This window comes from Miscanthus floridulus, chromosome 14 (genome assembly GCF_019320115.1).
Source record: "Miscanthus floridulus cultivar M001 chromosome 14, ASM1932011v1, whole genome shotgun sequence".
NCBI lineage: Eukaryota > Viridiplantae > Streptophyta > Magnoliopsida > Poales > Poaceae > Miscanthus > Miscanthus floridulus.
In genome coordinates, this window is record NC_089593.1 from 77,523,709 (window position 1) to 77,536,057 (window position 12,349).

The 12,349-nt window shown below is 41.0% G+C and overlaps 1 pseudogene; it reads right to left on the reverse strand.

The window, feature by feature from the left end:
* Positions 1-1,501: 1,501 nt before the first annotated feature.
* Positions 1,502-8,247, reverse strand: LOC136503811 (uncharacterized; annotated as a pseudogene).
* Positions 8,248-12,349: the final 4,102 nt, after the last annotated feature.

Below are 12,349 nucleotides of genomic sequence, written 5' to 3' on the forward strand. Positions count from 1 at the left end.
TGTCATTGGATACACACGTCGAATCCTAGATATCACTCGATCAATAGGACAAGCTTGTACTAGCACCTGATAATGGACCAACAGGACGCCACAGTTTAGGGTCTTCAACATAATTTCCCAAATCATCCTCAGATTCAAACATTCTAAAAGATGGAATGCTAGGACTATTAAAGTAAGGAGCCTTATTCTTTATACAAGGTTTCTCAACAGCTGCTTTCCCTGGTTAATAAAAAAGAAAATGGTAAAGAAGATTGAAAATTACAGGTGACAACAAAGGATATTGCACATGTCAAATACCATAATTGCTTTATTTCAATTGTGCAATTTACTGCTAATAAAAGTGCAATCTAAAAAGTGCTAACCGTTAAGAATTTCAAAAGTGCAATTTACTGCTAAAGAGAATGCAATCTACAAAATAGGTACTAACCGTTAAGATCCGAAGCAGGAGCTGTATTTTCATCCAATTCAATTTCTTTTGAACTGCAGGGGATACTTTTTTGATCTGAAACATGAGGAATAGCACTTGAAGCAGCTTGGGCATTCTTCACTCCACAAAGACCGTGACCACTCAGATAACCAATAGGATTCTTTGGACTGGGCGCTTCTCCTATTTGTCCTACACAGAGACCATGCTCAAACATGTGCCCAGTTCATATATCATAGATTTGTTAAGCATTTTTTCATCAGCAGAACAAACCTGAGGGCCTTCTCAACCATACTCATCGAGGGGGCAAGCAACAGCTGCACTAGTTGCTTTGCCTTCCTGAACCATAGGAATCGAGGGGGGAGCAGCACCTCCACTAGTTGTTTTGCCTTCCTAAATAATGTAAAATAGATGTAACAAGTCTAGTCAGTAGGATATTTCCTTTACTTGATCACTGCCTTAGTACTGTCTAGCAGGATAAGACACAAGAGAAGACCAGAGCACACTATCACATGGATAAGCATTCAGCTTCCAGTGTCATCCATCAAAAATAAAAACAACATTGACAAACACATACTCACTTTTAGATGAAGCTTCTGACATTTACTTGCACCTTTAGAAGTTTGCACTAGGACTTCCTCAACAATTATAGGATTGTCCGCCGTACCTCCAATTCCAGCATTATCAACATTTGTGCGACTGAGGGGGGATTTGCGAAGCCTTGTAGAGAGTCTTCGTTGAGTCATAGAGCCTACACTATCAGGACTCAAAGATTGGGATGCTTTGCTTTTCCTCTTGCTATTCCTTGTACCTGAAGTTGCACCTAAAAATATACAAAAATATATATATGAGCAAGAGATACAAAAGTTAACTGAATGCTGAACCAATGTTACAGAACACTTCATCGACCTAGAGCTGGTGAGTCATTGGAAGGAAGAATTTCAGTTGACTGGGATGATGCATTTTTTCCTCTTTTGATTCGTTGCACCTGATTCTGCACATGAAAAATATGCATAAAGAGTATGAACAAGATATACAAAAGTTAATTCAATGTTGAAACAAATGAAACAGAACACTTCATCTACCATGAGCAGATGAGTTAGTCGAAGGAAGAATCTCAGTTGGCTGAGAAGCAGCACAATACTCAGTACCAGAAGCATTGTATAAGCCATCTGATTCCATTTTCTTAGTCACAGAAGCTTCTTCCTTGGGATGGACATCTTCCACAATGCCATCTATACCAGCAGCAGCATCAACTTCTTTCACATCTATTTTACCTCTAACAGCAGTCATTCTTGGATCCAAGACATCTTCCAGAACAATACCATCTGCTGGAGAAGGCAGTGGGGCTTCATCTTCAGCAGGCACAGCACCAACACCTCCATCATCAGCATTATCATGTGCTGGAGAAGCCACTCTGGCATTAGAATTATGAGCCTCAGCAGGTGGGTCGGCGGCATGACAATAACGCTCATGCATGTACTTGAACATTTTGGCAACAAGTGTGTTGGGACTCCTATAGCCAAGGCTTGTCAAGTGGTTTTCAAAAAGCTCACACATAGCATCTTTGTCCTGTAATGTCAAGTTAATAGTACCATATGAATCATGTATTTTTCAATATAGAAGAATACTCATAAACATACTGTACAAGGCACCTACCTCTATACGGATGAAATCACAATGTTTATCCAGAGTATTCCTAAAGGAATCACGAGCATCTGCCGATAGGTATGCTTCTGCAAAGCAAGTGTCCTCAATGGATTTCACCTACACAAAATGTATTCAAGTCAGCCAGTGATCTCAAAAACAACAAGAGATGTATGTGTCATGTAATACAACATGTAATACAACAAGAGAACTCAAAAACAATGAAATCATCACATAGTTTGGCGGTGATATAACATACAACACTTACAGGGTGCTTTCCATACTTCTCACTAGACACATGATCATAAGAAGCATATTTGTTAATCATCAAGCCCTTCCAACAGAGGATCCTTGGCAGATTTGGGGTGAGCTCATTACGTTTTCCAAAGTTGACAAAATCAAGATAATAAGCCTACAAAAGATTTCAAAGACATCACTAAAATAGGGTACATATCCAAGACAAACAACAGAATATAGAGAAGAAAGGAGCAACACAGAAACACTTACAGCAAGAAAGTATCTACAGCCACCAATAGTGTTTCTATTCTTCTTTCTGTAGTTTGAAATCGAAGCAAACAGTCAATCAAACACAAACTTGGACCAATCCCATTCTTTCACCTTAGATACATCAATCAAAGCACCAAGGTACTGCGGGCTGGGAAGATTACTAGAGTTTACACATAGAAAAGTGGACAAAGCAACAACCATAAAGTACCGAAACACATCATCATCTGACAAAGTGTCACCTAACAACTTCTCGCCAAAGGTCTTGATCAGGGGAAGAGAAGCCTCATCGATTTCAGAAAGAAACTTGGTCTTTGCAGAGTCATTATGATTTTCCTAATGTCTTCACCACCTATTGGAAGGCCTAAGAAAAGATGAACTGCCTCTGCAGAAAATGGGATCACTTTCCCTCCAACAACTATGTCACAGCAATTCAAATCAACTTGATCTGCTATCCACTGCACAAAGCCTCTAGGTGTAGAACAACCATCATACTCCAGCAAGATACCGAAACCCTGATCCCGAAATAATCTTCTTCTTACGCTCATCCAATTTGACAATTATCTCTCCAAAATACTTACTATTGAACCTAGAGGATGCTCTCTCTGATGTACTTGCAGCAGCACTTGATTTCCCTTTACCCCTGCCTCTGACAGTTCTGTTAATCTAAAAACCAATGCAAAAAAATAATCTAAAAATTCTAGTTAAGCTACTGAATTCAGTAAACATGGTGATAAACAAAAAAGAAGATTAGTTAGCTACTAAATTTACCTTTCCAGAACGCATCTGGACACCAGATCGTCTTGATTTCCCTTTGTTGCCAACAAACTTAGCAAACTGTAAGAAAAAAAACCAAATAAATGGCTTGCATCATACTACAAAAGATAGGGTGTAAATATATTATCATTCTTTCAACTGTTCTGGCTTAAAGAGAATAATAGTACCTAGATAACTAGACGTCAACGTATAGACAAAATATTAACATAAAAATGATTTCCCTGGCCTAAGAATTTTGTAACTGGTCTATATCAGACAACTGTGCTACAATTTAAATACAGGAATCTTCACCACACAAATTTCAGAACATACTCCAGATAAGGCTTCCTGCACATGCTTGAAAGTCTTCAACATCTCAGTAGTATCAATATCATCATCTATGGGATTTCGATCCTAAAAAAGGCAACAACATATATCATATTATTATAATACACAAGTGCACAAACAAAACAAAATCAAGTGAACTTAGTACCTCGCCAACATTCATAGAATCAGAGTTGTTGTCTTCTTCAGAGTTCATAGCAAAGTCATCCTCACTCTCACCATTTCTAGAATTAGCATCAGAAAGAAACTCGTCATCATCCATGGCTACATAACATAACAAAAAAAATTGGTTAATGACCTCATTGCTAGCTGCAGCCAATAAAAGAAGAAGCAAAACAACTAGCTCGAAAAGTAATTGGACGCTTACAGAACAAATAAAAAAAACTGAGAGCCTTCCTGAAAAAATAACCTGAAACTCCAAACAACTCAATGACATGAATTTTAGGATAAAAAATGAACTAAGATCACTAGAATAACTAGAGCCAAATATATTATATATCATAGTTCAATATAATAATTACAAGCCAGCAATAGCTGGTATTCATAAAAAAATCAATACTTATAATATCAACTAACCAAACTACAACTCAACATCATCACCATTGTTTACACTAGGATACCTATATTGGCATAGAGGGCATGACTTATTGCTGCCAAGCCACTCAAAAATGCATATCTTGTGGAAGACATGCATACAAGGCAGCACCCTCAGTGTCTCCAAGGCAGCCTCTAAAGCAGCTTCGTCATCGTCCTCTTTTCTGATATCTAAGACACCAAAGCAGATAGCACAGACATCGTCGTCTTTCAAAGGCAACTCTACTAAAATAGGTTCCCTTTCAATGCGAGGAGCTGACGATTGAATAACAGGGGGACATGAAGAGCTCCGCATGCGCCTGTCCATCTAAACTCAAACGATCAAAGATGAAAATATTAAAGCTACAATCAACATATTGGAAGCTTACAGTACAAATAAAGAAATAACATAAGCACGGATTACAATTGAACTAGCTCTACACTGCTTTGTGCTAACACTACAGGTTCAGACTAGAAAAAACTACCTCATAGAATCATCACAAATCTCCCCATGTCCTCTATTCCTATTACTACTCATAGTGAACTAATGAGAAGGTAAGTGTAGCTATTACAACTAAGTTAGTAATACCATGGCAGCCTATGGACAGATCATCTATACAAAACTATCGTCAGACAAAATCTTATGTTACCATAGACATTGAGTAAAAATAAAATAAACAGCGACAATGGAGTTGACTTAGAATTACTTCAATGCAACTATTAGGTTATAATTGAGTTTCCTAAAAAAACATTAGTGTAGCAGAACCATCACGGCCACATTGGCAGACAATAAATAAATGCACATATGTAGGGGAATATTGAGCTACGACGAGATATGCACATATGCCTATATGGTTTCTACAAAGTTTGCAGGCAGTACTAGATATCCAAATGAAATCCATCCTCCAAAAAAGTTCACCATATGCAGGGGAATATTAACCTACGACGAGATAGGACTCGCTACTAATAAAATTAGACTATGACCAACATTACAGTAATATACATGAAAATTGAACTACTCCTACCAAGTACCAACCAGAAGAATTAAACTACTACAAACCAATAAGCATCAACTGATCAGCAGCAACAAAAGAGAAAAACACAAGCAGAGCCAAAAACTTCACTACAACATGGGATCAGAAACAATGAAATCAAAATAAAGTTTCACTATTTTGATTTCAACATGGGATCAGAAACAATGAAATCAAAATAAAAACTTCACTCGAGCACACAACATGCAGGCTTAACAATATTATTACCTTGCTGACAGCCTTCAGTGGGTACCCTCCTCCAAGCCTTGGATCTCTGCACCTGAATTCAGTTAAAAAATCAGGATGTCAACTAGCCATCAACAAGCTTGATGTACAACAATGAAACCATCCTCACTAACCCATTGTGGCCCTCACCCCCCCCCCCAAAAAAAGTTGGCAGCTTTCTTTGGTGAGTGCAGAGGTATGCAGGTGGAAGAGTTTATAGCGCACACATCCTAATGTCACTGACTCATTCACACAGATTGCAATAAGCTAATAGTCTTGGAAGCACAACCTCAAATGAGCACTGAGTGGCAAAGTAAAAGGAAGTTTAAGAATGAAATCCATATAGGCAAAAGGTGAACAGAAGTATGCATTTTGTCCACCATAGAGCGTCATCTGCTGGTGGTGTCCAACAAACTGTCCTCGCAGGCCAACAAATTTTCAGTGCTCTAGTCCCAAATTGAATCACCATGGTTATCAGCCATGTCTGATCCACAGATCAAGCCATCGTGCCCCACAACTAAGAGAAAGTGAAGAATTGGATTGCGAGGGACCGGGCCAGGCTCAGGAGGTCATTCAAAATAAACCAATCAATTAAGGATGCTTTAGGGTCAGTTCTAATTTTTGAGAAAGGATTACTGGAGCACTTTTCTTAAAATAATTATTCTGACCGTACATACAAACATACAAGAGACAGAAATGATAGGACTCGCTACAATAATTACTAGATATCCACATGAAATCCATCCTCCAAAAAAGTTCACCATATGCAGGGGAATATTAAGCTACGACGAGATAGGACTTGCTACTAATAAAATTAGACTATGACCAACATTACAGTAATATACATGAAAATTGAACCACTACTACCAAGTACCAACCAGAAGAATTAAACTACTACAAACCAATAAGCATCAACTGATCATCAGCAACAAAAGAGAAAAACACAAGCAGAGCCAAAAACTTCACTGCAACATGGGATCAGATATAAAAGGTCACAAAAAAGGATAACACATGATGTATACAAACCAGGGAAGAACAGCCTGAAAGCTGGCAATGCTTCTATCTGTCGTGCACACAAAACCTAAAAAAAGGACACATTAGCATGGAGGAACTGATTGAGATAAAAACACACATCCTGGATTCAGCAAAATGGCTTATGGGTATATAAAAAATATAATTTAACAGTATGCATGTGGCTAAATCCAATGTGTATATTAAAAAAAAAGAGCAGTTTGCACCTGAATGCAGAATTATCTTACTCACATACATGGTAGCAAACACAACTGATTAACTGAAAACAAAAAATACGAATCCCTCTGCCTCCGACGCATCGTTCCATGGTAAAAACCCATGGATCGACAAAAAGGCTTGGATCTAGCGCACTAGTAAAAACCCAGTGTCAACAAAGTTGTCACTAGTAAAGCAGGCAGCGTAGGAAAATCACACGACAACAAACGCCTGATCCACACACCAGAAATTATATCGATTAAGCAGAATCGACAGAACCTAGCACACATCACCATCACATCGCCCCCTCCGCCACACCCGCTCCCCTCCCTCCTTCAACATCGAATCCACTGAACAGCATGGAATGGGACAAACACGGCAGAAAGCAGGATCTATATTCCACGGAAAATCCACAAAAATGTCGCACAAAAATCGCCAACAGATCATAGGGGTGTGAATACGAGACGGAGAAATGAATCGCAATGCACAAATATTAGGAGCTAAATAAACAACTTGCAAATCACAGGTGGCCATGCACACCAAGCTGCTGCTTCGTCAATCCAAACATGCAAATCACAAACACACATTCTATCAACTCAAGCACCAGGCACTGGCCAGGCCTAAACACAACACAAGCGCAGGCTACATAAAGGATTTGTTTTGTATCCAGATGATCAAGTAAATCCACACTACCAAAAGCCAAATGAAAAAAAAAATTGAAGGTAGGAGGAGCTAAGTTTGTGGGGTCTGTGTTGAATAGAGAACCGTACTCTCATGGAAGTTCAGTACCATACAAAAAGAAAAATTTAAACTCATCAAGTTATTGAATAACTCACTGTAAATCAGAATTAGTATCTGAATCTGAAATGAACAAAAAAAGAATGGAAGGTAAGCCATACATGAACTTGTAAATCGGCAAACAACCTCCAGGAAGCAGCCAAAGATACCAAAGAAAGCAACATAAATCTTGACAGTCTGACAATATAGAAATTCATAGGTAAACTGAAATTATGAACTCAAAGGGAACGAACGAACTGGACTTAGTGGTAAGCAACACACAAATTGCAGCTCAGAGCCAGACCAAAACTTATGTGTCAAAGGGAACAGGAAGGTTGAACCTACTGGGAAGAAAGCACACAAATGAGAGCAGCACCTAAACATTTAATAACTTATATTGTATAGCCAATCATAGCCTCATAGGCCAGAAATCAGCAAGGCTCGCAACGTACCCAGGAGGCTATCCACACAACAGCCACCGGGCTGATAAGTAGCAAACAACACAGCAACATATGAGCTGAAACAAGTCGGCAACCCATAGGCAGTGCTAGGCTAACAAATACAATATTACTGCAGGCCTAAGCTATGGGCACCAAATAGGAACAAGTTGCGTATATCAGGAAAGAAAGCACAAGATCTCAAACAATGATAGGTAAATAGCGTAGCAAAACTAAACATGTCCATTTGATTTTGACTACCACTAAATGATTTTACCTTACATCCCATTAGATTGTGCATTCCCCAGGAATTTGATGTAAGCCCCCACCAGGATATGCAAAAGCACCATTTGGTATGAGTGTAAGTAGCAGTACATGATTGTTTACTTGAAAGATACAATCCCTATCAAGCTGTCCCTCCCTGTCACTACATCTTGTTGTCTCCTCCCCTATGACCTTTCGTTTTTCGATAAATCCCCACTACCTGTCCTCAATCAACCACAAATACCCCCATCAAATACTAGAACAATCCATCAAACCAAACCCTAATTAACACCAAACCCTAATTAACAAGGACTAACAGAACACCACTCCATTTGCAAAAAAAGTTCACCAAAAATCGCTCTAGTAAAATACAGCACAAACCCTAGACGCATTCGAACCTCACCCACACAAATCTCCATCCATGTGCGTGCCCCTCACCATATGGATCCACGAAATCTATGCCGCATTAAGAAATCGGATCGAGTACACACATGAGCAAAAGAGCAGCAAACAGGAAGGAGATGTAGCGGGCACATACAAGACCTTCAACAGCGCACCACGACGGAAATGCGGGACGACCGCCAGGGTGCACTGCTCCACCGCCGCTGCCCCGCGCACGCTGCTCCCCTGCCGCTGCAGCGCGTGCGCCGCTCCTCCACTGGGGGCCACTGTGGTGCTGAAGGGAAGGAGAAGGGGATGCACCAGCGCCAACGCCGCCGCAGCCGGTGCTCCACGCGTGGTGGGAGGCTGCCAGGGAGCCAGAGGAGACTGAGGAGCAGTAGATCTGGGACTGGGTCACTGGGAGAGTGGGAGGGAAAGCTCGACGGTCGGCCGCCCAAGGAGAGCGGAACGTCGCTTGGAATCGCCTGGAAGAAGCCGAAACGAAATGGAAAGAGTCCTGAATGGAAATGGGGTGGGGTGGGGGAGGTGGGGGATGGATGCCACTGAATCAGGCGCGACTCCCAAAAAATCAAAACTAGCGCCAACATCCAGGTCCACAGGTCAGAGGCAAAGACAGCAGACCACATCCAACGTCCAGCAGACGCGCGCGAGACGATCCGACAGACAGAAAATCCATGTGCCAACAAACTAAGAAACACACATGTGTTGTATAGCATTCATGTTTCAGTTGGGGATTATCTTTAGTTTTCCGTTACTGCAAGTTTTACGGTCTAACTCTCCCAACTATTATGCTTCTATTGTCTAGCAAAAGTCTTAATTTAATTGTGAAATCTTTGGAGCACTGTATCCTTGAAATTGAACTATATAAGTGCACCCTTCTTTTTTTTACGGTCTAACTTTCCCAACTATTATGCTTCTGAGGTTTGTTTTTGCTGCCCCTTTGCCCGTGTTCCTTGTCGCAAGCGAGGAGATAAGCAGCATCCTCAATGTTGGTTCAATCTGATTTAGCCAAGTAGCAGACAACTCAGATGTTGGAAATTCTAAGGAGGATGTTGATTTTGCCATGAATTTTGTGCTGCAACTTTGACGATTCCTTTACAAACAAATTTTGCCTTGTGTGTACTATATTAATGCGCCCTTCTTTTTTCTTTCATATGTGATCTGGCGATTTCCAGGTTTCTCTTCTGCGACCACTACTGGACCAAGGTAATATGGGTTCTCTTTAATTCTTTATTCCCTTTCAATTGCTGTATATGCAAATTCTAATGCTGTTCATGTATATGAGCAAGGTCTGTTTCCTTGTGTCCCAAATCAAATCATGCTATGTAAACTCCCGTTAGTAGTTTTCATGCAGCTCTGTCACACAGGTAGTAGCGCCTCTATTATTTTTCATGCCAGTCGAGGTTTCGATTTTTGAACCCTGCAGTTGTTCCCTATCCCTAACTCAGATTGGTCACGGTATCTTTTCTGGCTCTTTTGTGCTCATGTTGCAGTATACCTATTTGCGAGTATAAAAATACCAACATTGAACATACTAAAATGTCTTAGGTCTGTTCCTATGCTTCAGTGATTCTATTATCTTCAGTTTTCCATTACTGCAAATTTATCTTTAGTCTAACTTTCCCATCTATTATGCTTCTATTATCTTTAGTTTTCCATTACTGCAAATTTACTTGTGTGTTTTTAGTCTGTTCCTATGCTTCAGTGATTCAAACCTTACGTTTTACAGCACACTATCTGGGAAGTGTCACCTCCTGCTGCTGAAGGTTCGCAACAATGGCACCTTCATCGACATCGTCCTCCCGCAGCTCGGCAATACAACCTGCGTACTAAACGAGCCAAGATGAATCACAAGGCTAGTATATATTCCAAAAGGCCAACCAGGGACCAAGTGGTGGACAGCCCTCCGAAAAAGAAGAAAAGTGCCAGCTTGGATGACTATGTCAGAGACATCTCAGAAACTGTAGTAGCTTGGAGTTCGCGTGAACAGCGTCTCAGCCGTGAGCAAGAGGAGCTGGACCTTGTGGTCCAGATTTTAGAACAAGATGGTATCTACAAGGGGTCAGATCTGTACTGCAAAGCATTATATGTATGCAAGGATCCAATCAATCGATATGTCTTCACAAAGATGAAAACAAGAAAGGGCCGCCTGCATTGGATCGAGTTTAACTGGACCAACAAGTAGTGCAATGGATCGGCAGCAGCGTATGGCAGTCTGTTGTTGTAGTTGTTTCACGTGTGGTTTGGAACGGCTACAAGTTTTGTAAAGGCTCCACTTATGCTTGTGTAAAAGGTTTAAGTTATGCCATATGTAGTATGTACTGTTATTTGTAAGGAACTGTAATTTGAATGGCCTCGTAAGGACCTGTTAGTTGTAATGAACTGTTATTAGAACGGCTTGTTAATGAACTGTTATTTGTTTATGTGCAAAACTGTTGTAGCGCCTACTGTTGAATGGCTTTGTTGGCGTGATGCCATTTTTCACTACCGGACAGAGCATCTTTGCCGAGGGCCCAGGGCACTCGGCAAAGGCCTAAAAGCCCTCGGCAAAGGCTTTGCCGAGCGCCGCCCTCGGCAAAGAGCCCTCGGAAAAAAATTTAACGGCAAAGAGGCTCTTTGCCGAGGGCCAGTTGTCGGGCACTCGGCAAATCATTTTCCGAGGGCCAACGGCGGCGCTCGGCAAAGAAAAGCAGCCGTCAACGGCGCTGCTCCGTTGACGGCGTCTTTGCCGAGTGCCGACAGTTTGGGCACTCGGCAAAGACATTTTTTATTTTTTTTCAAAAACTCTTTGCCGAGTGCCACGACGGCAAGGCACTCGGCAAAGACATTTTTTATTTTTTTAAAAAAACTCTTTGCCGAGTGCCTCCCCAGCTTGGCACTCGGCAAAGATTTTTTGCTTTTTTAAAAAAAAATCTTTGCCGAGTGCAATGTCCTGGCACTCGGCAAAGTTTCCCAGCTTTGCCGAGTGTCATGACCATTGCACTCGGCAAATCAACCGAAACTGCAATTTTTTTTGTTTTTTGCATTCCACTGACACCAACAGTTCAAATATATATCACATGTCACATATATATCACAAACATCACAATAATCACATATATATCACAACGAAACCATTTTCACACATTATATCACAACCACAACTCAAATAACAACATATCACAACCACAAGTCAAATATCACAACCACAAGTCATAAATTCACAAACACAGTCCATCAAGTCAAAGCACAAGTCACAACCACAAGTGAAGCTCAAGTCCAAGCACATGACGAAGCACAACTCCTCAAAAAAGCGGCCTATGACACGATGGTTCATTCGGTGACGCATTAGCGGGGTTATTCGAACCCGCCGACGGAAGCTGCAAAAAGGATAAGAGGTTGCATGTGTGAGATTCATCTAGTAAGTTTCTATGTGAAGCATTGGTGTATGTCATAGCTAGTGCAAGCATGTAGTAAGTTTCTATGTCAAGCATCTAGTAAGTTTCTATGTCAAGCATCTAGTAAGTTTGTATGTCAACCATGGTTGTATGTCAAGGAAGCATCTAGTAAGAGTGAATTTTCATACTTACAGGAGTGGTTGTAGGAGTAGGCGGTGGAGGTGCTGCCAACGACAAAGGTACACTCCCTTGCTGGACACTCCGCATGAAGGCCTCCATTTCTTGCATCCTCCTCTCCTGGGCCGCGAACGCTTCCCTCTGGGCCTATAGTTGCGCGCTCTGAGCCTCGACCACGAGCTT